This window comes from Bidens hawaiensis, unplaced genomic scaffold (genome assembly GCF_021521415.1).
Source record: "Bidens hawaiensis isolate Kalapana, Puna unplaced genomic scaffold, B.hawaiensis_p1.1 tig00009190_1, whole genome shotgun sequence".
Taxonomy (NCBI): Eukaryota; Viridiplantae; Streptophyta; class Magnoliopsida; order Asterales; family Asteraceae; genus Bidens; species Bidens hawaiensis.
In genome coordinates this window covers 63,270-84,498 of record NW_027491677.1, presented here as the reverse complement: position 1 = coordinate 84,498, position 21,229 = coordinate 63,270, and the positions used below count along the sequence as shown (strand labels likewise).

General features: G+C 36.0%; 1 pseudogene; it reads right to left on the bottom strand.

The window, feature by feature from the left end:
- Positions 1–12,444: 12,444 nt before the first annotated feature.
- LOC143531497 (uncharacterized) lies at positions 12,445–15,368 on the bottom strand (annotated as a pseudogene).
- Positions 15,369–21,229: the final 5,861 nt, after the last annotated feature.

The window sequence follows — 21,229 nt, the reverse complement described above, 5'->3', positions numbered from 1 at the left end:
TTTTACAGGCAATTATACATCCAAATGGAACTCTGTTATCACAATACATCTATCAGCCATTCCTTTAAAATATGACCAGACGGTGAAGTGTTGGAAGCAATACATCAGGTTAATATGCTTTATACCACTCATGTGAAGTTTTATTACTTAAAGTCCTTAAGTTCAATTATAATGGTTATGTGGTTGGTTACAAATGTCATATAGCCGAGGCATTGCAATTTATACATGAGAAAGGAATAGTTCACTTAGATGTGAAACCGAACTGAAAACTCGGCTTTGGTAAACCATTAGTTTTGTGTTGGGTTCAATTAGTTCGACGTCATGCAGACCCCTTGTACAAATGGTTCATTTGGGTTAGATTTCACCTCTTACAGGCAAACGGGTCAAGTTTATATATTTATTATAGTATGAAACGGGCCGAGGGGGCCAACCTGGTTGAAAGTCACCCAAAGTGTTATTCAGATGTTTTCAACCCCCTAAATTGATGTACTTAAACCAATAAATGCTATGTTGATAATACAATTTATATAATCATATTTGATATGTTAGCGAGTTTGCGTATTCTTTTTTCATATAATGGTCAATACAGGGGGAGGACTGAGTGTTTTAAGCAATTTGAGATTATTACGATGGCAGGCATGTAGGACGCATAACATGCTTGAGTTTTGGTTTCATTCTGGGACCTTCAAATGGCTATATAGGTTAAGCAATTTTGTTTAGCTTTGCTTCTTCATTGTTGCAGAATTATGAAGATTATTATTCTTGGTACCTAACAGCGTATATGGTATGGAAGATTGAAGAGTAGTTAAGAAAGATGTTGTCACCTATAGTTGGTCAAGGGGAAAAATAAAGACAAAAAGGAGAAGAAACTTAACGGAACAAAGCACGGATTGTAAAGGGCGGTCTAATAATAATTAAAAAAAGAGAGGAAAAAAGAAGAAAACTGGAAAAGGAAATTTGAAAGGATTATTGGCAGAGGAAAGCATAAGGGCATAATGGTAATTTAATGCTTTGATAAAACGAGAGCAAAGGAAGTAATGAAATAGAAAGATGACAACCTTCCTGTATATCGTGACAAGAATCAAGATCCAATCCTTGGCATAATTATGGCGTCGCGGCAACATAAAAAAAACACCCATGTGGAAACTAGCACTCTCCTCCACTTTGGGGGCTTGTACTCAACAAAATGAACAAGACTCATATGGTTAGTTGAAGCACTATGGTTAGATTCGGCTGCCGATGCACTTTCTCTATTTTATGGCATTGTATTCCACTATTAGCTAACAGTAGGAATGGTGAATGTAGGGACTATTTTTGCGATTGTCAAAAGTGTTTAATTGTTGAAAGTGTAATCGTTTTGATAATGAAAGTTAGTTTTGTTGGTTAAAATAAAGAAGTCAATTCTCCCTTGATTATCCCCATTAATGTTACATTTTTTAAAAATTCTTTAGGGATGGTATAAAAGTTGTCATTGTGACGTTAAAATTCTCGTCCACCGGACGGGTATAAAACTAGTTATAATGGGCCTGGGCTAAACTAAATTAGCTGCTCACGTGACTGACCCGATCCAGGAAAGCAAACGCACGGGTCAAACCCCGATCCAAATTCTAAGTCCTTTTTTCACTCAAACGCGCGGGTCTGTTGATGATAAAATAAAAAAGAAAAATACAAGTTTATGATACTTTATGTTTTTTTGTTTAAAAAAATTGAAAGAGTAAACTGCGATCTTCGTCCATGTGGTTTGTCTAAATCTGCGGTTTTAGTCCAATAGTTTAAAAATTGCGATTTTCGTCCCTATGGTTTCATTTCACTTGCAATTACATCCGGATTCATTAACCCATTAAGTCTGGTTGTTAAACCCAATAGCGTGCCCTCACGTGAGGGGCATTTTTGTCCTTTTTTTCCCCAAAAATACACCCAGCCCCTTATGTGAGGGGACTTGCGAATTGGGACTGGGGTTTATTTGAGGAGAAAAAGGACAAACCTGTCCCTCACGTGAGGGGCACGCTGATGGGTTTAACGACCAAACCTAACGGGGTTAATGAATTCGGTTTTAATTGCCAGTGAAATGAAACCACAGGGACGGAAATCACAAATTTGAAACTATTGGACTAAAACCGCAGATTTGAACAAACCATAGGGATGAAAACCGCAGTTTACTCAAATTGAAATTAAAACAAAAGGTACAATTTTTGTTGTTAATTGGAGTTTTATCACTCGTGTTAAGTCTGAACCATGCTCATGCCTGTTTTATTAGTAACTTGTTAGCATATATGCAATTGTTGTTTTTAACCACCGGTCCTACTTCCTTGCTTGTATGATTTGTTGATTAATGTTTGTTGTTGGAAAACGTACTACAGGCTGTAATTGTTCTTTTATCCGCTATTCACCAAAGTTAGTGATTTTAGTCATTGGCGAAGCATGTATAATGGCCCGGGGTGGCCCCAACCCTCTTTCTTTTCTTGGCAGTGGTTTTCACCCAAAATTTTTAGCCTGCCCCCTAGTTTTTGTCCGAAATTTATATCCCCGCGTTTTCATCCAAGCTTCGTCAAATGATTGTAGTAATGATTAGTAATAAATAAATGAGGTTGCAAGGTTCTTTCAAACATAATTTTTTAAGTATACAGCATAAAATAATGTTATACAGCTTAAAATGAAGAGCAGAGAGGTCTAAACTTGAATGCTTTGTTGATAAACCTTGAACACAAGACCCATTGAATGCTAATATCAATTTTAACTTATACAAATGCCACAAAATCATAATCTAGGTTCTTTAGCTTCAAGTCTTCAACACATGTTCTAATAGGATCTTGTTCTTTTATTCCTTTTATTTATAGAAGTTTGGGTTTTAAACTATTCTCCTGTAAAAGAAATTTCTTAATTGTCAATTTATAATAAAAAGAGAGTAATTATCAACAGACTAAACAAGCAAGTACTTCACTATTCAATAAAATTTGACCGTAGTATTCTTATTTAATAGTAACAATCAATTTATATTTTCTGGAATGATTACATTTTTTTTATTGAGAGCTTATAAGATTATACGTTAATTTAAAAGATATTATATGTAGGATTAATCACATGATCTTCTTGATAACAATGCGTGAAGAATCAATGCATTGAAGAAACAAGAACCTTTCACCAATCTTTTAAGATGCGTAATGGTATCCCATAGTCAAGATTCCGGTGAAAAGGCCAACCAGAAAACCAGCCCAAGTTCCCTCCCCAAAAAGCCGTGATTGTTTCTCATCTTCGTCATCTCTTTCTTTTAATGGCGGGATATCCTTGGGTAACCGCTGGATATCATCAGGACACATGACCCTTATCTGCATACCACATAATCCAGTGTCGTTTTCAAAAGCATTCATAGTGTCCATTTGCCCACCGACAGGAATCTTACCAGTCAACCTGTTGTTGCTCACATCTAGAACTGTAAGTTGGCTGAGCTTCACTAGTGACTGAGGAATCGAACCTGAGATTTCATTGTATGATAAGTCCAAGCTTTCTATATTCTCTAGATCACCAAAAGACGCCGTAATATGCCCTGAAATCTTGTTGTGTGAAATGTTGAGCAGCTTTAGGGCTTTGAGTTTGCCCAATGATGGCGGGATTTCACCACTTATATTGTTATGTGACAAATCCAACAAAGAGTGAGTGCCATAGTTCCGAACTGCTAGACCTTGAAAAGATCCCTTCCAATTCACTACAAAGTCTGAGTTCCTAGTATATAAATTATCACCATACATCAAAATGTCTTCTATATTGATATCAGGTGTTGGTATGCGGAAAGGTTCAATCATTCCTATAATATTTGCTCTCTCTTGTGGAACACTTCCAGTCAGGTGGTTGTGGGAGACATCAAGAATTCGGAGAGAACTGAGGTCGGAGATCTTGTTAGGGATATATCCTTCAAGGGAATTGTTTCTTAACACAAGAACTTCAAGGGTTGGGATTTATGGAAGGGTCTCATGTAAATCCCCTGTAATATTGTTTTCATGGATATCAAAAATTTTGAGGTTGACCAATTTAGTCAAATTCCAAGGCATATTTCCACAAAATTTATTACTCCCTAGATAAAGAAATTTGATTCCTTTAGGGAAATACACAGGGATCTGACCAGAGAAACTGTTGTAGGATAAATCTAGGCAACTCAGGTCATCACCCGCAAAAGGTAAAACATCATCAGAAAGATTTCGTACATTATCAATCTTGGAGATGGACATTGGAATTTGTCCCGATAAGTTATTTTTTGATAAACGAAGAAAGTTCAGTCTTTTAGCTTTGCCTATATTTTCAGGCAACTCACCGGTGAACTTGTTCTGAGACAAATCAAGAAAATGGATACACACATTTTCAAATAGGCGAGGTGGTATTGGCCCGACGAAATTGTTTTCTGACAGATTTATTACTTCAAATTTCCCACTCGCAAGAAAATCTGGAAATCTTCCTTCCAATTTGTTCTTTCTCAAATCAAGCCAAACCAATTCTTTCTGTGTTGGAATGAAATTGGGAATTTGACCAGAAATATTACAAGAAGGCATAGATATCTCGACTAGACTACACCTTGGCTCAATCTTGGCTTCGTTATTCCAAATCAAGCCGCTTCTACCAATGAACAATGAATATAGAGTTGTAATTTTGAATACCCACATTGGAATTTCTCCATTGAGCATGTTGTCATTGAGCCGAAGGGTTTCTAGCTTGCTCAAAACTTGTTCTTGCTCAGGTAAAGTGTAGTTATGCTGGTTAGTCTTCCTATGAAATTTGGAATATGCGTTGAGAACAAATTATCAGACAAATACAGTCTCTCTAGTTTCTTGAGGTTCACAACTGAAGACAGGATGTTGCTGTACAAAAGATTCTTTTGTAAAGAGAGTGATCTTAGCTTGGTTAAGTTTCCAATCTCTTCTGGGATTCTACCAGAAAGTAAATTAGCTTCCAAGAGAAGTGATTCAAGATTTCTAAGGTTACCAACTTCAGGGCTTAAACTCCCATTTAGATTATTGTAACTTAGATCAAGATTCTGAAGAGACCAGAGTTTGAAAAGTTGAGGAGGAATTGGACCATTGAAACTATTGTTATCTAACCCTAGTGTAGTCAAGTTTTGAAGAGACCCTAGTTCAGGTCTTAGTTTCCCTTCGAGACTGTTACTACTTAGATCAAGAACTTGAAGGGAATGGAGTTCGAAAAATTGAGAAGGTATAAGACCATAGAAACGATTGTCATTTAACCACAATATAGTCAAATTTCGAAGAGACCCGAGTTCAGCTCCAAGTTCCCCGTTGAGAAAATTGTTGCTCAAGTCCAAGTAATGTAAATTCGTCAACATAGAAAGTTGACGGGGATGGAGCCGTTGAAATAGTTGTTTTGCATGTCAAGGTAAACAAGTGAAGTGAGATTCATAAACCCATTTCCAGGGATCTCTCCGTGCAAATAATTGTACGAGATGTCAAGTAACTTCAGTGACCTGATACGAAAAAGGGGAGCCAAGATATCTGAAAATACTATGTCCGTAGCCGTATCAGTATAAAGTGGAACAACTAAGCCATCCAAGTGTAGCTCGGTGACGGTTTTGGTTCTGCTGCAATTAACACGCTCCCATAAGCAACAATCGGAAGTCAGGTTCCATGATTTTAGTTGTACGGGCTGGAAAGACCTGGAATTGATGGTGGTGAGGGCGGATTTGAAGTGAAGAAGTGCTTGCTTTTGATGAGATGGGCAAGAGATGATGGGATTGGAATGAAAGTGAGTATGAAGAAGAATGATAAGATTAGCAGTGGTGTGCTTATAGTCGTGGCCATGATATGATGGTTTGGGCCAGTGTGATTCATCTGCACCAGCAAAGGTCATTAATTATATTTTTATATATGGAATGAGATCATGTGGGATTAATAACTTTTCCTTCCTTTTCTTTAATAGGGAATAATATGCACTTATTCACTTGATCCAAAGACACGTCGCATGAGATCGAGACCCAAAGTAATCGACAACAACCCTTGTGTTGTTTGGCTTGATTGAAATTACCATTGCAGCATGTCAAGTCTTGAGTAAACGATATTGTCTTATTATTTAGCAAGTTGCTTTAGTCTATTACATCATTTTCTTTGTATTTGAGGTTCAAATCAGTTGTTTTGGTGATATTGTTTTATTCATCGACAAGTTGGTATAATTTGTAATCCAAGTTGATTGCATAGATTGAATATAGTATTCTTAATTTGATAACAGAACTTGTGTTTCTTTAGTGGGCTGAATATAGTGTTCTTTTAAGTATCTAAAATTGTCTATGGAAATAAGAAAAGAGCTTCTTTAGTGGACTGATCACTTCCTTCTTATTTCCGGTTCATAATAAGTTGTTTGTGATTTTAACACGCTTATATGTTCAAATCAATTATTTCTGGCAGTTTTAGTAGTTGTTGTGAATAATGTTTTAAAAAATATCTTTTGAAATACTTATATTTTTCTTCTATCCAAGAAACATCACATAAGATCGAGACAAGAAGTTACTGACAACACGAGTGTCGTTATACTACACCGAAATTAACATCGTAGTATCTAAACTCATATATGAAAATAAAAGTGAACTACAAGTATGTACAAAATGCTTTAGTCTTTTCAGATTTTCTTTCTTTTTTGTATTTATGGATGATAACAATTAATTTGTTTGTGGTTTTAATTCGTGCATATGGCTAAAATCAATTGTTTCTAGTAGTTCTAATAGATGGGAGCTGAGACTAATTAATGACTTTAAAAATGTTATAACTTTATTCCCGCTTGTGGTCTAGTGGTAGGAGGTTTGGGTAGTGTCATGTTTGGGTGGATATTGGCAATGAAGGATTTGAGCTAGGCATTGTACAAATGTTGTCAGTTTGAACCCTGAGTCCACCGTGGTTTTCGTCCCGCCGTGTGCTACGCCCGACAGTTCTACTCGTGTGGTGGCACAACAGCTGTCACGTGGCAGTTGGCGGTATGGTTTCCCGGGGAACGCCCAAGCCAAACTCTAAGACAACATACTATGGCCAGAGTGGGGTATTGGGTCCTAAGTTAGAGATTGCGGTAGCCTAAATACAAAAAAGTCAATGTTCTAAAAAAAGGAAAGTTATAACATTACTTCAATGACACGTTATGAGATCGCGACTTGAAGTAATTGATTCCAACACTTGTGTCGCATTATCGGACTGCTTTATTGGATCTTAAACAATATTGTTGTATCTTAAATTTTCTACAAAAATAAGAGTAAACTACAAGTTTGGTTTCGTTTTAATTGGTAAGTTGTTCCAAGTCAATTGTCTTCGCTTCTTCGTATTTGTGGTTCATAATAATTATTTGTAGTGATAGAACTTTCTATGAAGATTTGAGTAAACTACAAGTTTGGTCGTATTGCAGATTAGTCACTTCTTTTCTAAATTTACAAGTATAGTCTCTGTGGTTCTTTTAAATGATACTTAGAGGGGTGATGATTAAACTTTTTTCATGTTGAAGGAAATTACCAAAATACCTTAATTAATAAATAAATAAACAAATAAAAAACAAATATTACTAAAATAGTGGAGCACTTAAATTCAATCAATCAATCAATCATACCCAGTGAAGTCCCACCAACAACAAAGCTATAAGTAGGGTCTGGGAGGGTGGGATGTAGGCACACCGTACACTATCCAAAGGGATAAAGAGGTGGCTTCCAGAGAGACCCTCAGCTCTAATATGTATGGAGCATGTAAGGAAATCAAAGTACAATAGTAAATAGTAATAATAATAATAATAATGTATATGTGAAGAAAATACCATTATTGTATGTGACCAAAGTAAGGTAAATATACGCCCTAAAAGTGTTCATTTTCCCCTAAATATCGTTAACTTTAATTCTACTTCTCCAAGAATTCATATCCTCAACCATGTCTTATGAGAGGTTTAGGTCTATCAGATCATGTCTAATCCTCTCATCCTAAGTCAATTTAGGTCGTCCTCTTCCACTACTCCTCTCTATAGTAATGTTTTCTACGGATCTAACAGGATTCGTCGTCTGTCTTCTCTTCACATTTCCAAACCATCTCAATCTCTATTCTCTTATCTTGTCTGATATGTTCGCTACCCCTAATCTCTCCCGAAACACAATGTTTCTTATTTTGTCTAACCTTGTGTGCCCACACATCCAGCGTAGTATTCTCATTTCTGCTACCTCCATCTTCCGCACGTGTGCCTTCTTGATGGCCCAACAATCCGTTCCATATAGCATTGCAGGTCTAACAACGACTCTATAAAATTTTCCCTTTAGTTTAGTTGGGAAACTCTTGTCGCACAATATACCTGTGGCTGCTTTCCATCTACACCATCCCACCTGAACTCGATGGGTCACATCGCTGTCTAATTCCCCATTGCTCTGGACAAATGATCCTAGATACCTGAACCTCGTTACCTGCGGAACCAGCTGCCCTTCAATGGTGATCTGTACGTCTTCATTGTCATTTACCCCACCAAAATCACAGTGTAGGTACTCCGTCTTAGAGCGACTAATTCTTAAACCTTCTGTCTCTAAGGTTGTTCGCCACTCCTCTAGCCTCATGTTTAGATCTTGTTTTCCAAGAATACTTAATTACAAGTCACAAGAATAATAATAAAAAAACAATCCACCCAAACAAATATTCGACATTCCTTTTAATATTGCGACCTTCGGATCATCAGCTCCATTTTCTTCTCCAGTTTAAGTGAGCTAATTAGAAGTTTGCTTTGGTCATAAGCAAAAGGCTGACACCAATAGTAGGAAATCAATCTACTCTCTTTAAAGCATCTAAAGATTAATATTTCGACACAATTTTATTGGCTATAATAAGCTCCTAATTAATTAAAAGCTAAAACTCAAAAAATTTTCTTTTAAAAAGCACGAAGGTTACTTTACTTCAACAACACGTTATGAGATCACGACTTCAAGTAACTGATTCCAACACTTGTGTCACATTATTAGACTGCTTCATTGGACCATAACCACTATTTTGTTGTATCTAAAATTTTCTACGAAAATTTAAGAGTAAACTACAAGTTAGGTCTTGTTTAATTTGGCAAGTTGTTTTAAGTCAATTCTCTTCGCTTCTTCGTATTTGTGGTTCATAATCAATAATTTTGGTTGTATATATATTTCTACGAAAATAAAAGTAAACTACAAGTTTGGTCCCTATGGTCAATCTTGTTTTGTGATCATATTGCATATTAGTCACTACTTTTCTAAATTTAAATGTATCGTCTTTGTTGTTCATTTAATCGTAACATAAATTTGCTTGAAAATCGGACCAGAAAATCAATCTACTTTCTTGAAAGCATCATAATGGAACCTGAACAAGGATGAGGTCGAACCGAAAGAAATTAATCAAACCCAAACAAAATCTTAACAAGAGTGCAAATTTATGAATACAAAATATCCTCGATCGCCAAGTCTAGAAAGGTTGTACCAGAATTGGTGAGATAAAGGTTGTGTACGGATACAAAATATTCCCACAAATAATTTGTTAACGAACTGTTTTGGCTTGAATTGTTTTAAACTTGAAGTTAAAGGACTTGCTGGTAAATATCTCAAATGGCAAGGGTAAAAAGGGTAAATGATAAAAAATCTAATTGCCCACCTTTTCCTGCTATGTTTTTCCGGTGAATATATTCCAGCCAAGCCGCCGTAATATGTTGGTATCTAAATTCTGAAAACAAAGCTCTAATTGTATTTCTCATGTTTAGCTTTTTAAATATGAATAGGATTTGAACAATTAAGTATTTTTCCCTCCTGGAATAGGTGTTCAATGGTTGATACAATGAAGCAAGTTTTATTTGTGATTTGTTATTATTAGGTGTGCGCGATTCGGTTATTTAGCCTAAACCGAAACCGAAGCTGAAGTCATCGGTTAATCTATTTTATTTACCAAGCAGTTTACCAAGAAGTCATCGGTATTTTCAGTTGGTTTTTCGGGTTTTTTTCCTAATCTGGTCAGGTAGTTTGAGTTAGGGATGAGCTTTTTTTCCCGAATACCTGTACATGTACCTATACGTGTCTATTGGGTATGAGTATGGGTACCCAAATTTACTTGATTATAGGTACATGTACTTTCGGGTACATGTACGGGTATTACGGGTACTGTTACCCGTTTAGAATAGCTAGGGGTTTTTATTAGGTTTCCAATACTCATGACTTAACTTTTAAGCGAGATTTTTAAAACATAATATATATTAGTTGAATAAGTTCATTCTCAATCTATATGTATATATTCATATACTGTGTATTCGTACTTTTATTTCATGTATGAGTAATTGTGAATATCATTAAATAACATGTATTAACTCTCTCTCTTTTTCGTTTTTTTTCTATAGAAATTGAGGAAACAATAAACAAAGAAAAGGAAAAGAAAAAATGGAAATATGACTAGCGAAAATTAAATGAATGCTGACTTTCTTTGTATAAGTTAAATTTGTTTTAAATATTTTGATAGATTTTTTGGGTTTTTTTGATATTTTGCATGTTTTGGTATTCATTACTTGATTTTGAATAGATTTTATATTATGGTTGATTTGTTTCATGTTTAGTTTTGGCTGCGGTATTACGATTATGGTTGTGTTATTACAATTATGGTATTATAAATAATTTATTGTAGGTACTGTACCGTTACCAATACCTAGTTTAGTGGAGTTTTTTTAAAAAAGAACAAAGGGGTATCAAAGCGAGTACCGTACCCAAAGTACGTGTACCGTACCCGTACCGGTACCCGTACCATATAATTCGGGTACGGGTACGGGCATCAAGATTTATTGTTTTTAGATGCAGGTACTTTCGGGTACATGTACGGGTACGGTCCCGATCTCATTCATAGTTTGAGTCCCCAAAGTGTGAACTGGTATACGCACCACCAGACCTGTTTGGGTTTGTTGTTGAGACGGTTGAGGAAGCGGTTTTTTTGTTGCCGACTCTAAACTAATTGGCCATCTCTAGTCTAAGTAGGATGAGAAACCCTGAACAAAGTTTTAACTCACGCGCTTGAACATGTGTTTTTATAGAATTCCGAAATTTTTTTACAAGTATAATTTCGAAGTACTTTGATAATTATATTCAAGAGTGTCTTGAACTTACTTAATCTTCTAAAATAGGAATATAACAATGTTATTTATTAGACCAGAGCAAAAGAGTCCGATTATATTACAAGCTAAATTAACATGTATTGTGCGTAGGAGGATTTGTGATTCTTCTACATGAGGGTTAATATGAAACTCGGGGATAATATCTCTATACATATGAGGGTAAATATGTAGCATATATATGTTATCCCTTTATTTATTAGAACTTTATAAGTGTTAATTAAGGGATGTGATCCTCATACACCACCCCCACATGTCTATACGGCTCGTATAGGCCTATACGATCGTATAGGGTACGAATGACTGACAAAGGGACAAAAAAGTAGCTATTTTGCAGCCTATACGGCCGTATACACCTATACGAGCCGTATAGGCATTAAATGGCTCGTATTTCTCCCTGACAAACAATAAAACCTATAAGGTCGTATAGGTCTGGCTATACGACCGTATATACAGCATTTGCAGAAAAATTTAGACTACCTTTTATTTTGATATATATGTGAACCAAATGTTTTTCGGTATATTTTGGCTAAATGTTTTCTTGTTTGCTTAATCATTGATTTATTATTGTGTATGGGCTATTATAAAGTGTAAAATAGTATAATCTTAAAACAATATTCTTGAAGTACAACTACAATTACTTAGCCAAACGTGTCATGTAAATATTCAAAGACAATTTATTATATTCTAAAATATCATATTATTCAACTTTTTAATATAAAACATAATTCTATATAAGTGAAACAACACATGAAATGGTGGAAAACGGGAACGTTTAAAATTGCTAAAAAAATATGGTGCATGTCAGATAATATATCAAAATAATTTTTCAAAAAAAATATCTATATGGCCGTATAGGCCTGCGTAGGCCTATACGACCCGTATATGGCTATACGGGGCACTATAAACTATGGCCGACAACATCAGACACAAACTGACATGATTCAGGTGCTATAGGACCATATAACCCTATACGGGCTGTATAGAAAAAGAAAGGTGTGCGAGGATCACAAGTGGTCTGAGAGGATCCTAAGCCTTTATAATTAATAACCTGCGGGAGAATGTCTTTATACATAATGAGTGAAAATATTGTTGGTTTAGGCCCAAGTTAAAACACACAACACAAGTATGTATGTGTATAATATGCACAGAATACATGGATGTAGAAATTAATAAAGAAAGAAAAAGAAAAATGGAAAAGTGCAGTGCATATTCAACATGAAAGTATGCCTATATATAGGCAAAATACATCCAACCTAAACTAACTCCACTTTACCCTAATTGACCTTTCAAAACTAACAACCATTTGACCAACTACTTTAATAATAATAAACATATAAATTAAAAGCAGCAAGACTCATTCAACGGTTGGGTATCCTCAGGGCATGTGACCCTGATTTGCACACCACATAATCCAGTGTTGTTTTCAAAACCATTCATAGTGTCCATTTGGCCACCAACAGGTATCTTACCTGTCAGGATGTTGTTGCTCACATCTAGAATTGTAAGTTCACGAAGATTCACTAGTGATTGAGGAATCATACCTGAGATTTTATTATGAGACAGATCCAAACTTTCGATGTTCTTTAGATCACCAAAATGGAATATGCCCAGAAATCATGTTGTGTGAAATGTTGAGCACTTTAAGGGCTTTTAGATTGCCCATCAATGGAGGGATTTCACCAGATATTCTGTTACCTGACAAGTCTAACAAAGAGTAGATATTGAGATTGTCAACTGCTACTCCACGGAAATATTTCTTCCAGTTCAAAATCAAGTCACTGGGCAAAGGTCTTGTTCTAGAGCGAGATTGATAAATGGAATGGGGAACATTGTCAAAGGATGTTGGCAAGTTCTGAGTTTTGATCATTCCTGGAAGCTTTGTCATTTCTTGTGGAATACTTCCGGTTAAGTTGTTCCATGAGAGATCAAGAATCCGAAGAGACTTAAAATTGAAGAAATTACCTGGGATAAATCCTTCAAGAAAATTGTTTCTTAGGATAAGAGCTTCTAGAGTTGGAATTTGAGGGAGAGTATCCTGTATATTTCCTGTTATATTGTTTTCATGGACATCAAGAAGTTTGAGGTTGACCAATTTAGTCAAACTCCAAGGAAGATTGCCAGAAAACTTATTCCTACCTAAATAAAGAACTTTGATTCCTTTAGGAAAATTCGTCGGGATCTTGCCAGAAAATTTATTGTAGGATAAATCTAGGGAAATCAAACTAGAATTTCCCCCCCAAACAGAAAAACTGAGACCACAAAAACTATTTTTGGACAAGTCTAGGATAGCCAAAGTGTCACTCCTAGATATGGACATTGGAATTTGTCACGAAAAATTATTTTCAGACAAAGACAAAGAAACAAACCCAATTCTTTTGGCTTTTCCTATATTTTCTGGCAACTCTCCAGAGAAATTATTTTGTGACAACTCAAGACTTTGTAAGTGCTCAGATTCAAACAGACGATGCGGAATTACACCGCTGAGTTTGTTTTCTGATAAATATTATATATTCAGCTTGCTCTCAGCAAGCCAATCCGGGAATTTTCCCTCTAATTTGTTCCCGAGCAAATCAAGATAATACAAATATTTTTGTGATGAAACCCATTTTGGAATTTGACCAGAAATTCCACAATAAGCCATAGAAAGCTCGTATAGAATGCATTCTGGATCTATCTTAGCTGTGTTGTTCCAAATCAAGTTGTCTCCTTTTGTACTGATGTGCAGTACCCTTAGAGTTGTGATTTTAAATAGCTCAGTTGGGATCTCTCCACTGAACATGTTGGCATCAAGCCGAAGGACTTCTAACTTGCTCAAATTTTGAATCGATGAAGGTATTGGACCTATAAACTTGTTCTGGCTTAGGTCAAGAGCAATCAAGTTGGGAAGTTTTACAATGGAGCTTGGAATTTGCATGGAGAATGAATTTTTAGACAAATCCAGTGTCTCTAGTTTCTTGAGGTTTACAATTGATGATGGGATGTCGCCAGAGAAATGATTGTATTGTAAGGAGAATGCCCTTAACTTGGTTAAGTTTCCAATCTCTTCTGGGATTTTTCCAGAAAGAGAATCAGCCATCAACAAAAGTGATTCAAGATTTCGAAGCTTACCGACTTCAGGGCTCAAAATCCCATCGAAGACATTGTTAGTTAGATCAATATCTTGAAGAAACTTGAGATCGAAAAGTTGAGGAGGAATCGGACCATGGAAGTGATTATTATATAACCATAGGGTCGTCAAATTCTTAAGAGACCCAAGTTCGGGTCCTAGTTTCCCCTCAAGATTGTTTGTGCTTAGATCAAGACTTTGTAGAGATTTGAGTTCGAAAAATTGAGGAGGAATCAGACCATGGAAATGATTGCTATGTAGATGTAGGGATGTCAAATTCCCTAAAGACCCTAGTTCAGGTCTTAATTCCCCCTCAATATTATTATCACTGAGATCAAGATGTTGAAGAGATTTGAGTTCATAAAATTGACGAGGTATCACACCATGGAAACTATTGTCATTCAACCAAAGCGTAGTTAAATTTTGGAAGGACCCGAATTCAGGCCCTAGTTTCCCCTCGAAGAAGTTATGACTTAGAATAAGAACTTGTAGAGATTTGAGATCGAAAAGTTGAGAAGGAATCTGACCCTCGAAATAATTTCTACTTAAACTCAGTGTAGTCAATCTTTGGAAAGACCCAAGTTCAGGTCCTAGTTCCCCCTCAAGCGTATTGTTGCTCAAGTCCAAGTAGCGTAAATTCGTCAACAAAGAAAGTTGGAGGGGGATGGAGCCGCTGAAATAGTTGTCTTGCATGTCAAGGTATACCAGTTCTGTGAGATTCACAAACCCATCTCTAGGGATCTCACCTACCAATGAATTGAACGAGATATCAAGTACACTAAGTGACTTGATATGAAAAAGCGGAGCCAAGATATCAGAAAATACCAGAGATGGATTGATATCAGGAAGCGGAACGACTAAGCCATGTAGGTGGAGCTCGGTGACAGTTTTGGTTGTGGTGCATGTAACACGCTCCCAAGAACAACAATCGGAAGTCGAGTTCCATGAATTTAGTTGTACGGGCAGGAAAGAAGTAGAATTGGTGATGGTGGTGAGGGTGGATTTGAAGTAAAGAAGTGCTTGTTTTTGATGGGAAGGACAAGAGAATGATGGGATTGGAATGGAAGTGAGTATGAACAAGATTAATAACATTAGCAGTGGTGGTGTGCTTACAGTGGTGGCCATGGTGATTTTTGGGTGGTTCTATGTTTGCTTCATTTGTGTATAAATCGGCAGCAAGGATGGTGATTATATAAAAAATGTGAAGTGGGGTCAATTGTTTTGTTCTTTTAATTCGTTTGTTCCAGCCAGCTGGGACTGTGGTTATTGTTGAACAACATAAGCGATATCTAAGTTACAGTCAATAAGTAGTAGTGGAAAATTTATGTTCACAACGCGACCAAAATCGCCCCATTTGTTGCCCGGGGCGGTGCTCCAAGCCAAAATCGCCCCTACATGTCGCCCACTACACACAGCCTAAGAATATGACCTAACCTATGACCAAAAATACAATAATAAGACATTATTATTCTGCCCCCCCCCCCCCCCCCTCCCTAAAACACGCGGGTGTACTTTGACTTATGAGACATGTCGCGTGAGATGGCCAGAAGTAATTGATCACATCAATTGCTGGCTTGCCCTGATTGAAATTAATGTGGTCATAAATATGAATTTCAAGTTGTTAATGGAAATAGAATAGAAGCTACAAGTTTGATTTTTTTTATTCATTAGTAAGTTGTTTTAGTCTTTTCCCTCATTTTTATTTGTATTAGTGGTTTATATTGATTGTTTCAACTAGTTTGAACTGTTGAGACTAATGACATTAAAAATATACCTTTATTAATTGTTTAACTGATTTTAAAGACGTAATTCAAATAATAATAATAATAATAATCCTTGCATTAAAAAAATTAAAAATGATAGTAATTGGAAAAGGATTTGTAAGGATGATTGTATGGTTGAAGAGAAAATAAGTATTTTGAAGGATGAGTATTTTATAAATTATTTATATCATTGTTTAATTTCTAAAGCACAAGGGATACGTTCCTTCAACAACACGTCATGAGATCACGACTTGTAGGAGTAATTGATAACAACAATTGTATCCTTTTATAGGACTTGGAAACAATATTGTTGTAAGCATCTATAATTTCTACGAAATAAGAGTAAACTACAAGTTTGGTCTTGTCTTATTATTGGCAAGTTGTTCAAGCCAGTTGTCTTCATTTCTTTGTATATGTGGTTCATAATGAATTATTTGTTGTTTTAATTGTATTCTAGTGGGAGAGTCCGCGTGTTGCGGCGGGACGTAATTATCATAAACTTTTATCACGTATCAATTTAACCAAATTCTCAGATCAATTTCAAGAGTTCAACTTGTGCTCCTCCTAAATCAACAAATTAACCACATGTGTATACATATATAAAACCCTAAACCAGCAGGAGCACATAAGTGGCATATGAGTTTCTCATAATTCCAGTTGATGCGTTGATTGATAATTGTGGGGTCTGTTTTGTATATTAGTCTTTTGTATTATTTCCGTTGTTATCACGATATAATTTATTTAGCTTTCGGTTTTCCTTTATGTATGTTTGGGCCCTAGGACATGTATGTTGAGCCCATTGGGCCATAAATAATATGACAATGGTGCATGGAGCTTGCACTATAAACAGTGCAAGCCTCCATGCATAAAACAACCTTTTGCCAAATAATCCCATCTTATCCATCAACCAACTCTCTTTACTTTCTCTTTCTTTCTTCTTACGGTAACAACCAAACACCACCAAGGTCCAAGATCTCGGTTGCTTACTGGTATCTCCGCTAGCTAGCAAGTGAGATTGATTCACAAATTTGTTGTTAGATCCGGTGTCGGGACCTACAACAATTGAACATATATGAAATCAAAACATCAAAATAAAGAAATCAATAAACAGCGGGAGAAAGTGGGAACCATGGTCGGAAAGGTGTGAACTTGATCGAAGAGGACTTGATTAAATTCGGTAAACTCTGGTAGCAATAAAGGATTAAAGGCTCCGCACGGGACTGTTCTTCGGAATTAAATTTGCCTTGCAATGCAACGTGGGCTGTCAAGTTAATTTGTGTCCCTGTAAATTAACGAACCGAATAAACACGAATAAGGGCATGTTCATGTTCATTAATATATAACTTTAAACAACTAAACGAACACGGGTAAGGATAGTTAAACGAACAAATATTTATTTTCATATTCGTTCGTTTAAAAAATAACATGTTTATGTTCGTTCATTAAAATCCTAATAGAAGAGCTCACACGTTGTGGTGACATAAATTTAGTCATTTTTTGCTAGTCAAAATGTTATTTCTCTTTATATAACAATCGCAATGAAATAATATCAATATCTAACATCAAAATACTGTTAATCAACTCTAAGCGTCTGTAACATACAAATACATAATATAAATGGTTTGCCTAATTAACTTCATACTTTGAACTTCCCAAACTCGTGCTTCATATGAGAATTAGCAAATTAATAAGTAAGGAATGAATCATGAAACAAATATTATTAAACCTATCACGTTTTATAAATAATAAAGCCAATAATAAATTTTATTTTGTTCCATATTTTTCTAATTCACGGTGACCATCTCTGGGTGAGAGATTGTTGCATTGAATCTGTAAAATGACTAAAATGAGCCTAGTCAAAATATTTTAAATATGTTGTACGTAATCCACTAGCTAGTAACAGAAACCTGGAACATAATTGAACTAAAATACCCCTAGAGTTAATTAGTAGGCAATTTTCTCATGTTACTGTCTATCGTTGGATATTGACACTTTGAGCATTTTATGATTTTTGGGTGAGCTAAAATTGCGCAGAAACTGTGGGATGACAAAAATACCCATGTAGTTGATTCATGGACATATTTTTATTGACAATCAATTAATAACAACAGTCAACATAAATGTATAGGGAAGGTACCTGAAGTTGCAATAAGATCCTGGCAGTCAATGTAATCTCAACAGCTAAATTTGTATCACTTTATATCTAAATTGTGTAATATTTATATTTATTAATTAACCGTTTATGGAACCTTTTCCGACCATTCCAACCAAGAGGTCCATCTTTTTTACTTCTTCTCATGTTGAAGTGATCTAGTTACAAATTTGGTTTGATCATGAACAAAAGAATGGTCGGACATGGTAGTAAATGTAATCAAACCTTGAAATCGAATCGGAAAATTAATCTACTTTTTTGAAAGCATCTATATAGATTATTAGTCTTTTGTTGAATTTGAACTAGAATATTAAATTGGAATGATCATTCTTGATGGAAGCCGAGACCAGATGAATCGAACCAAAAGAAATCAAACCCAAACAGAATTCGAATACAAAATACGCAATCCAAGTTTAGAAAAGTGAACTCGAATTTCTATCTTGTTCTTTGAACCTTTATATATATATATACATGTTAGTGTTTTTTAACCGGATTCAAAACTCGCTAACTAAGAGTTGTCAAATTATTTTTTTAGATGTACGAGTATTTTAGACATAAAACTTTAACATAAAAAATTTCATTTGCAATTTACAACTCGCAAAGCATTTTTCTTTAAATAAAAATTCGTTATATTAACTTATTGATTGGTATTTTTAAGTTGTTATGAAAAACATGGTTGGGCTGATTAACATAAACTATATGTATGACATTTCTTGTCAAGAATAACTCTGTCGGCTTCGGCCCAAATCTTAAGTGGCACCAAAATGTTATGGCCCCACCAGAGGGTTCCTAAGCCCATGACCCAGCCTGTGGATAAGAGCCTATTTTAACGGGAAAGAGACAAGTTTACGTGCTGACATGTCATCCACTCGCTACGTTCAAAACATTAATTGCAATTATTACCCGAATACCCTTAAGTACCACCCGCAGGTCATTGAGGAACCTCTTATGAATCACCCGCGGGACATTCGGATCACCCGCATATCATGGGAGAGGAAGAACATCCTCGTACCACGTGCGGAAGCATCCTGACACCCTCAAAAATTGTCCGCAGGACAGGACATCTGTCCGCCAAAATGATCAGAAGGCAATGCCAACGGGACAGCTGTCAGTAATTAACTACACTCTAGAAGAACGTCCACGATTGTTACTTGAGGAATACGTGACTTGCCCACCAATAAAAGAAGGACACCTGGCCAGTTTGTTATAACCGTGCACATGACCATTGTGCAATTCGTCCTATCATTAGGTGACGCGTGTCCAGGTTGTTATACCCATGCACATGGGACGTATAGCTTAACCTATCATAAGAGGACACGCGTCCAGGTAATTATCAAGATCTTCTAGAAGAGGACAGCTGACCCAATCACATTCCTACCTCCTTCGGCTATAAATACATTGTCAACCTGCATGAGGTATTCATTCACATTCACTCACTCGCATTCTGACTACACTTAGTCTACTTTACTTCAGTACTTCTTTCACTACGAACGTTACTGATTCTCACGCCGGAGAGTGGTTACAGGAAGACCCCCCCACTTTGTCCTTCCTGTAACGAGACTCACGGTGTTTGTTTTGCAGGTTCCGGTCATTGGACTTTGGGAAGTTGTGCTCATACTGTGTTAGTAGTTATCGTATGTTACCCTGTGGACTCGTCGGATCCAGGACCCATACCAGGGGATCGGATCATGTTTCTTCACTCTAAGGTTCTGTTTGTATAACTAATCGCTAAAAAAAGTCCATTCATTCATTTCACTAGCAAAATGCCACTGTTGAAAATATGATTGATGTATTAGTTTTGTTATACTCTCAATTTGTATCCAAAATATATTGTTTTACATGTTTATGTAAATTTGTTGTTTCGTTTAGCTTTTGTTTAATCTATGTATGGCCCGAGGCCATTATGGTTGTATTTGCCCGTTGAGCCAATCCTAACTTTGTCTATTGATTCTCTCTCCACTCTTCTACTTTCTCTCTCTACGGGTTTGGCCAGAACACGACCCAAGATCCGAGTGACTATAGTGATTTACGCTCACTATATCATGGATTGACCTGAGTCATTGTTGGGAGATCCATTTGGGAACCTACATTATCTTTTGTCATCCCCCTATTATGTTAGTGGGACGTCATCTTTACCTTATGTTAGTAGATCACGTCATCTGCGCCTCATGTTAGTAGTAGATCTATCACAAACATAAGGCCAAGACAACGTGATCTATTACTAATATGAGGCGAAGACGACGTGATCTACTACAAACATAATGGGGGACGAATAGATTTAATTAAAGAGAAGCCCCGCGACACGATAGATGGTTGGGACAACATATCGTCGATGACGGTATATCCTAGATAAAACATTGCCGACGAATTCCAACCACGCGTCTTTCCATGATTGGTTTGTTAACATGACGCCAGCAACACGATAGTTGGGGACAATTTTAAAAACAAAAAATAGAGGGGACAAATATAAAATTTCTTCCTATACACGAGGCTATCATTTTGATTTATTTTCCTATTTAATAACCCATAATCAGATCTTGGTAACTAACTATTTGCAACTGACAATTTCAAAAATATTTTCAAATACTTCAATATTATTTACTGGTTGAAAATGGTAAAATTTATAATCCCTATTCATGCAGTAACATCATTTTAAATCCATTCAATTTGAAAATTGGTATTTTCTCCATTACAATTATTGTTAAGAGACATATACAATCGTTAAACTTGAGCAGTTTCTTTGTGGAAATGTATGTATAGCCAAAAAAACACCGCATAATTCATTTTGGGGATTTTTCCATAAAAAAAATGCAGGTCAAAATGTGTCTTTAATGAAGGAATAAGATGTGAATGCAATGGCCCAAAGACTGAAAGAAGAAGTGAACAAGCATGTGAATGTAGCCATGTAGGATACGTTGAGACATTCTGGCTGAGATTGCGTGGTCAATTATTAAGCTATAAAGACTTGTAAAACATCTAGTACTAAAAACACCATGTCAATTGGGACCCAATAATGACCCATTAGCTCATTTCGGTTTAGGTGCTACACTTGAAACGTATACATGTCCATAATGGCATAATTGTACTATCTTTTATATACAA